This window comes from Lupinus angustifolius, chromosome LG12 (assembly GCF_001865875.1).
Source record: "Lupinus angustifolius cultivar Tanjil chromosome LG12, LupAngTanjil_v1.0, whole genome shotgun sequence".
NCBI classification, from domain to species: Eukaryota; Viridiplantae; Streptophyta; class Magnoliopsida; order Fabales; family Fabaceae; genus Lupinus; species Lupinus angustifolius.
This window is the reverse complement of record NC_032020.1, coordinates 11250880-11260116: the sequence shown is the minus strand read 5'-3', so window position 1 is coordinate 11260116 and position 9237 is coordinate 11250880. Positions and strand designations below refer to the sequence as shown.

At 24.2% G+C, this 9237-nt stretch overlaps 1 non-coding gene across 1 annotated transcript; it reads right to left on the bottom strand.

Moving 5' to 3' along the window:
* On the bottom strand, window positions 6655–6736 carry TRNAS-UGA. The gene has a single exon. It is a non-coding gene; the product is annotated as a tRNA-Ser (tRNA).

The window sequence follows — 9237 nt, the reverse complement described above, 5'->3', positions numbered from 1 at the left end:
TATTAAAATTGATGTGTTGATGGTGTATTTATGTGTTGTATATTAAATATCTTTTAATTTTGAAGTTTTGAGAAAGTGTATATTAAAATTGAGAAAGTGTATACTAAAATATTTAAATATTTTTCAAATATTGAGAAAGTGTATATTAAAATATTTAGAAAGTGTATATTAAAATTGATGTGTTATTGGTGTATTAAAATTGATGTGTTAATGGTGTATTTATGTGTTGTATATTAAATATTTTTTAATTTTGAAGTTTTGAGAAAGTGTATATTAAAATATTTACACCACTTACAAATAATTATACAAAAGTGGGATATTATAATATGTACAAAAATTACACCACTTACAAATAATTACACAAAAGTGGGATATTACAAATAATTACAAAAATTACAAATAATTACAAATAATTATAAATATGTACAAAAATTACAAATAATTACACAAAAGTGGGATATTACATCACTTAGTTTTGCCTTGTACTTTGTCCAACTTCGGTACTTCTAAAAGGGCATTTCTTCCTATTGTGTCCTTCACTCCTACACCACCCACGTAAAATTATTTATAAAATAAAAGATATAACAAAATTTTAACAATTTGAAATTACCTTAAATATTCAGAGTTCTTTAATTCTAGTATGATGCAATTTTTTTATACAGTTCAATTCTTCCTCCAGTGTGGTTTTACACTCGGGGTTGGAGATATATATAGAGCTTGGAAATCGTGCACGGAGTCCACGACATTGCATGGATCTCGTGGACCTTATCCACGACATTGCCATGAAAGTCGTGCATGTGGTCCACGACTTACAGGGACCTGACATATAGCAGGGAAATCGTGGATGGGGTCCACGACTTTTCAGAGAAATCGTGGATGGGGTCCACGATTTTGCCAAAGTCGTGGATGGGTTCCACGAGATCCACTAAATTCTACCCCAATCCCGTAATTAATTCAAAACGTACCCCAAAACTGGGATAGTGTAGTTTGTAATTTTCCGTGATGTTTGTAGGTGTAAGACATATACTATTCACATATCCACTAAATGAAAATTTTGACCATGTTTTTTTAGCATTACATTTACATTTTAACTTATTTTAAACATTTGAATGGTTATAATTTTTCATTGTATACTTTTACAATAGACTAATTGAATAACTATGATTTATTGTCTAAAAGTCTATCACACATTAATTATAATGAACTAAAAACATAAAAATAATGAATATTTAATTTTTTTAATTAACATGATTTGTACACAATCATTCATCATTTATTTTGATTAATATTTTTAAATAGTCAATAATAATTAAATTATGAATAATAGATAATGCAAAACAATATATAAAATTTATATACTATCAATATATACATATTTTTCTTATATAAATATATTGATATATTTTACCCCTCTTAATTGTAATGTTCCTTAATGTTGAAGGAGCCTTGGAGAAGAAAATACAACAATCATGAAGCCTCCAATAATGTGTGAAAACTAGGCTAGACAGTACTGGTTGTCAATGTCGTTGTTGTTGTCTTAGTCTTAAATGTATTTAAGTTAAAACTTATCAGAGTTACATTTGTTACATTATGATGGCTATACTCTTTTATAAATAATAACAGATATTTTATGCAAATAATTTGTTGTGAGTATTTATCTTCAGTATTAAGCATTAATAATAGTATGATTGTGCATTGATCTTAAAGATAGAGTTCATCTGTATTCCAGAAATTTTTTATTTTATATCCCCAATTAATCAAATTTTAATAAACAATATAAAAATGATATTTTTTTGCTTTTAAAAGTTTTTTTATTTATTGTATTGGTTGGGGAATAAAATACCCTAACAGGTGTATTGTCCCGTCTAAATTAAATATATCAAATTTTCGCAATACTCAATTAAATTAAGTTTCTTTCTTTTTCTACATTATCAACACATTTTGTTTATCTTTTTTATAGATGAATATTAGAATATTAGTAATTTTATGATGGTTGTGGATTGAACTCTCATTCTCCTTATCATTCTAATCTTTAAATCTCTCTATCCATATCACTTGATCATCTTATGACTCCAAATACCTTTTGTTTAATTGAGTTGAGAGTGTCAATAACTTCATACTATGATTAATTAGATGTAATTAAAATTTATTATTTTAATTTCCCATCTTCATTCTCTTCCTCACTTTCATAATATTCGTATCTCAGGTATTCTTCAAATCAACACATAAATTTGTTGGACTTCTTTTCTCTTCATTTTGCGTAATATATTAAACTAGCAAGTTACCCGTGCATTTACACGAACCCTAATTTTTGCCGCATGGTTAAGAATGTACATTTATATGTGCATTCACATGATTAAGAACATACATGTTACATGTGCATTTATATTGTTAAGAACAAACATGTGACTCATACATTTTAATGGTTCAAACACATATGTTACCCGTACATTCACATTGCTAAGAATACATATATTAATCACACATTTGTATAGTTAAAACACACATATTACTCGTACATTCGCATTATTAAGATCACATGTTTCACCCATATTACTAATGCAAGTCCAATTTTATAAAATGATTACATTTTTATCAATAAAAGTATTGAACTTCAATGAACGATATTAATTATATTTCTCAAACAAAATAAAAGATAACATTTTGAAACAAACCGAAATGAGAAAATAAAAATATATAAGTCTCAAGAATATTGTCAACCTCTATTATTATGTTATATTTTAGTGAACTTTTCAACTTGCTTTGAAAGAAATTAAACACAATTCATTACCAAAAAATATATACACGATGAGCATTGTCTCAAATTTATATCCATAATGAGTATGACATGAAATTAAGTAATCCAAAATAAATTAAGAAATAAATATAAAATAAATTCATTCATTATCATAATCAAATCAAATCGAATCAAATATATTATTTTTAAGCCATAAATAAATTTTAGACAAATGTAACTCTTTTATTATCACAATAAAATTAATTCTAAAAAATATTACTCATTTCGGCAATTCTCCATTTTCTTTGTGATATGAACAAATTCATAAATAAAAATATAAAAAAATATTAATATACATAGTTGCAATAATAATAAAAAATAATCATATAATGAATATAATATTATTATTTTTAGCTCTATTCAATAATTTTATTTTTAAGTCAGATAGAATATCAACATATTTCTTTATAAATTGTAACATCATAGCTCATTTATTAGTAGTAGGATTGAATTCCTACTATTTAAGTTTTAAAAATAATTAAAAAAAAGACTGAGAAATCATGTTTTATTAATGAACATGATCTTTGATGAAATATTATGACATCGTTTCGTTCAATATATATTTAAATAAGAGAATAATGTATCTCCTCATATCAGGAGATAATTTATCTTCTCTAGCCAGTAAAAATGTGACATGTGTGCTATTTTGTTTATTTTTTAAAATATTTTTATAGAAAATGATGAAACATGACACATGTCATGATTTCACTGGCAGGAGGAGATAACTTATCTCCTTATATAAGGAGATTATTCTATTCCCTTTAAATAATTATCAGTATTACAAATGATTCTTTTGAAATAAATTTATTGTTTATCATTTTTCAAGCAGCAATGTAGAATATCAATAGAATTTATTATTAATAGTGATATCATATCTCATTCTATTAATAATAACAATGAATTCTTACTACTTAAGTTTTAAAAAGATGTTATTTGAGAATGTTTTAAGATCAACTAATTAAATGTGTTATATTTAACAAATTTCAAAATTTAAAAAAAGATAGATGATATTAATTGAGAATAATTTAATAAGATTGAATTCCTACTATTTAAGTTTTAAAAATAAGTAATTAATATTAATTGAGAAAACTTTAAGATCTATTTAAATTATTATTATTAAACTATTATTTTTTAAGTGAAATAGAATACCAAAAAAATTCTTTATTAATTGTAATATCATAGCTCATTCTATTAATAATAATAATGGATTCCTACTATTTAAGTTTTAAAAATAATTAAATTCTATTAATTGGGAAAGTTTTAACATCTACCATTTAAATGCGTAATTCCTACTTATTCTATATACCATTTTAAAATTTAAAAAATAATTAGATGATACTTAGTGAGAATGTTTTAATAAGATTGAATTCATACTATTTAAGTTATAAAAATAATTAAAAATATTATTTGAGAACGTTTTAAAATATATCTAAATAATTAGTATTAAAATTATTATTTTGAAATAAATTCGCTGTCTATTATTTAAATGTATATTTATTACATATCCTATTTAGTGTTTTAAAATTTAAAAAATGATTAGATGATATTAATCGAGAATGTTTTGATAAGATTGAATTCCTACTATTTCAGTTTTAAAAATAATTAAATAATATTAATTGAAAATGTTTTAAGATCTTTTTAAATAATTAGTATTAAAAATGATTATTTTGAAATAATATCAACAAGTTTACTTATTAATTGTAATATCATAACTCATTCTATTAATAGTAACAAAAGATTTCTCCTACTTATGTTTTAAAAAATGATTAAATGATATTAATTGAGAAGGTTTTAAGATCTACTATCTAAATGTGCAATTACGACATAGTTTATTTAACGTTTTAAAATTTAACAAATAATTAGATGATATTAATTGAGAATGTTTTAATAAGATTAAATTCCTATTATTCGAGTTTTAAAAATAATTAAATAGTATTAATTGAAAACGTTTTAAGATCTATTTAAATAATTAGTATTACAAATGATTATTTTGAATTAAATTCAGTGTCTATTATTTTTTAAGCGAGGTAGAATATAATATATTTTTCCTTAATAATTGTAATACCATAACTCATTATATTAATAGTAACAATGGATTCCACTTATTTAAGTATTAAAAATGATTAAATAATATTAATTGAGAGTGTTTTAAGATTTACTATTTAAATGTGCAATTACTATATATCCTATTTAGCGTTTTAAAATTTAAAAATAATTATATGATAGTAATTGAGAATGTTTTAATAAAATTGAATTACTACAATTTTAGTTTTAAAAATAATTAAATAATATTAATTGCAAACATTTTAGGATCTTTTTTAATAATTAGTATTAAAATCATTATTTTGAAATAAATTTATTGTCAGTAATTTTTTAAGGGAGTTAGAATATCAACTATTTCTTTATTAATTGTAATATCATAACTCATTATATGACTAATTGAAAAGGGGAAGACAATTTCGACCATATATTTGTGGCTTCATTATTAAGTTTTCGCAAATTTATTATTTACAGTTATGCAAATTTATATCCATAATGAGCATTGCTTAAAATTAGCGAATCATAAATAATTTAATCAAAATATAAATCAAATCAATTAATTATTATAATCAATTATACATAATATGAAATTGAATATGCATAATATGAAAATTATATAATTTGAAACTTCCTAATAATATAGAAGAAAGTCATAACAAAAAATGATAAAATGACTTATCAGGATCCCTGATGATGAAAATGGATTCAACACTAAAACCCCCATCTACTTGAAAAAACATGTTTTGGATTGGATCTAGAACTTTAGTAAGTGTGGATAAACCCGAATCATAGTTGTAAGAATCAAAATTTGTTTAAAATTATATCAGTTTTTTATCTTTTAAGGCTTTTATCTCTTTGATTGGTAAAATATGAAATAAAATTATATCTGTCAATGAATATCTCGGTAGATAATTCATGAATGATGAAGTAATAAAAAAGTGAAATGACTATAAAATCATACATTGTTTGATGATGGAAGAGATTAGATCTGTCAAATCAAAATAAAAAAATGTAGGAGAAGTAGTTTGTGAGTTTCAAAAGAAGAGAAGATTAAGAAGTAAATTGAAATAAGAATAGAGAAGAAAATTAAGAAGTAAATTGAAATGAAATAAGAGTAGAGAAATAAAAGATTAATTTGATGAAAATCATACATCGTTTGATGATGGAAAGATACCTCGTTTGATGATGGAAAGATTAGACCTGTATAATAAAAATGGAGGAGAAGTAATTTGTGAGTTTCAAAAGAAGAGAAAATTAAGAAGTAAATTGAAATAAGAATAGAGAAGAAAACTAAGAAGTAAATTAAAACAAAATAAGAGTAGAGAGATAAAAGATTAATTTGACAAAAATAAACTATTCTTTGGACAATCTATTCTTATATATATTTATATTAAGATAGTAGAAGAATGATATAGTGTGTGAGAGTTCATTATAAGAATATGTGAGCATTTTGAAGGGGAAAAATTAAGGAAATGGTGACATGTGTCAATAATAACATGACAAAGAGCTTAAGTTAAGGAGATGATGACATATGTCAATACCGATATTTTTTTTGTTATATAAATAATAGATAAACTAATACTAACACGCATAGAACAAAACAATGGAACAAAGACACAAACCTATAATAGTTGAACAAATATTTTTTTATATAAGAAAATGATTGACTATATCAGTTCGAAAATCATATTGAAACAAAATGACTTGGCCCATCCAAATGTCATTTTGTTGGAACAACATACTCCGATATAAACTTAATAATAAAGCAAATTGCAAGAACGTAAGAACATGATGGTGCCAAAAATTTTTACTGAAAACGTCGACAGCAGGGTTCGAACCTGCGCGGGCGAAGCCCAACAGATTTCAAGTCTGTCTCCTTAACCACTCGGACATATCGACTTTGATATTGACTGCTCGTAATAAGTTATTAATACTAGATTATCATAACAAATTCCCCACCCCCATAAAAAAATTACTGTGCAAAGAGCAAAGAGAAATTTGACACTTTATTAAAAATAAAATTTATAAAATATAAACTAATATTTTTATATCACATGTTGAAATTTGATTGATCAGATATTATTTTTTTTGAACATGTAATCTTTATTGCTTTCTTGTTAGTTACATAAGACTTTAATAAGAATGTGACCCATTAGAATGTTCTACTAGGTTTAGATTGCATAGTGTCAATATTTTTAGCACCTATGCAACAATTAGAATGTAACCAGATATGATGATTTGTATTTGAAATCACATTCTAGTATGAAATATGGTTGTATATGCAACAATTCCTTCATTATGCTCAAAGAATGAGTAAGAAGCTCCAAACTATTTTTTATCCTTATCCCATTTTTCATATTGTAAACTAATTCCATTATTTTGGAAGGTAATATTATTATTACATTATTATTGGGAGATCATCAATAGGACTAAGTGAAAGAAATACAAGAGAATTTGAAGTTTAAGATATTAGGTGTATGAATACTTATTTTATTTTCAATTTATCCACTTCTACCCAATACAAAACTTTCTCTCCATATTTGGAATGCACATCAACTCTTGATCATATATTTAATTTACTTTATTTTCTCATAACTTATTGCCTAAAGCATATCTCATGCATACTGGATGCTAGTAAATTGGTAACTACAATGAAGACTTTTGTTGTCTCTTGACTCTTATGGATCTTCCTTATCTAGGAGAGCATTTCATTTTCCAATACTATGATGGATAGATCTATTCTTATGCTTGGACTCTTGGAGTGACTTTCAACTCCTTTTTCCTATTTTGCCATTGAGATCAATGTTCCCCTGACCCTTTAGAACAATATCTTTGCAGTTAATAGGAATGTAATTGTCTATGCTAACGATTATATTGTGGTTCACAGCACAAGTGTGACCACAATATTAGTGTTGTACAAATCAATGGAATTAGCTAATTTATTAATTAAGTTCAATGTATATATTGAGATATATAATATATATAATAATAATAATAATAATAATAATAATAAGAATAAGGTTTTCAGTATGATATGATGTGTTTCATTCTAACTTAAAATTTTCCTTTTAAAACAACTGTTTTTAAACTTATTAAAATTTGAGGCCGTATATGTTATAAAATTCAAAGTTTCGAACTCAAACAATTATTTCTAAAAAAAATTAACCTCAAACCTAATTGGTTACAAATAAAATAGATATATATAGTCTTAATTACTAGCGGATATGATATTTCTAATATTTTAACTCATAGTTTTTAATTGAAAAGTTAGGAAACGTGATCATTGTGTCCAAGCTTTGTAAATGTGTATTATTTAGCAATTTTGCTAATAAATGTGTACTAATTCATGGAATATATGAAGGTAATAATAAGTACATACAAACAATAAAATAAATAAGAATTTAACATTTTTATCATTTAAATATAATAATATAATACTTTTTGAAAAAAATAACTTGCTAAAGCATATACTCATTAGTATCAAATGTAAGATAGGATAGTAATTAGAGACAATGATCATCTGTCCCAAGATAATCTTGTCTTTTATGTATCTAACCAATCAAACTTCATAGAATAATGTAAAAATATTAATTTTTGTTGTTACAATATTTCTTTTTAATTAAATTAGATTTTTTAATTAGATGAAGACATCAAGTGAGACGATACTGTGGACAAGTGATCGTCATCATGATAATTAGTAGATAGAGATCACATATCTCAATTTCTATCTCAGTCCAATGAAAAATGCCACTTAATTAAGACGGAAAATTTTAAAACCACAAATTAATATTTTTATATTATTTAGAATATGCTGATTGGCTAGGAACACGGGGACAATATAATTTTGGGCTCCTATTCCCTTGTTAGTATCCTAAATAGAATTTGACATTATACCTCCCTTTGGTAGAAGAGAGATAGATGGGAGAGAAGATGACGAGAGAGATTGAATAAAAAATGCAAATTTCTCTTGTTTGGTTGAGAAGAGAGAATTAGAGGAGATGATAAAAGTATGTGAGACTCACATAAAAAAAATTCTCTCCTCCTTCAATGAAAATGTAAGAGGAGATGAAAATTTTGCATGCAATGACATTAACGTTCTTCAATTTTTTATTTATTTTTAGTTTTAAATATTATTGATATAAATAATTCTCTTTAAAATATAGAAAAATATATGAATTAAAAATGATAATTGAAATTATAATAAAACATATCATTTAACATTATAATTTTTATTTTTAATTAATAATAAAACAACATTTTCCTCCCTTATTTCTTTATTTTATGGACATTTTTTCATTTGAATCATAACATCACTTCTTTTATCATCTTCTATCCAACCAAACAAAAGAGAATAAAACATAATGTTCTATTCATTTTCTCTCATTAATCTCTTATACCAA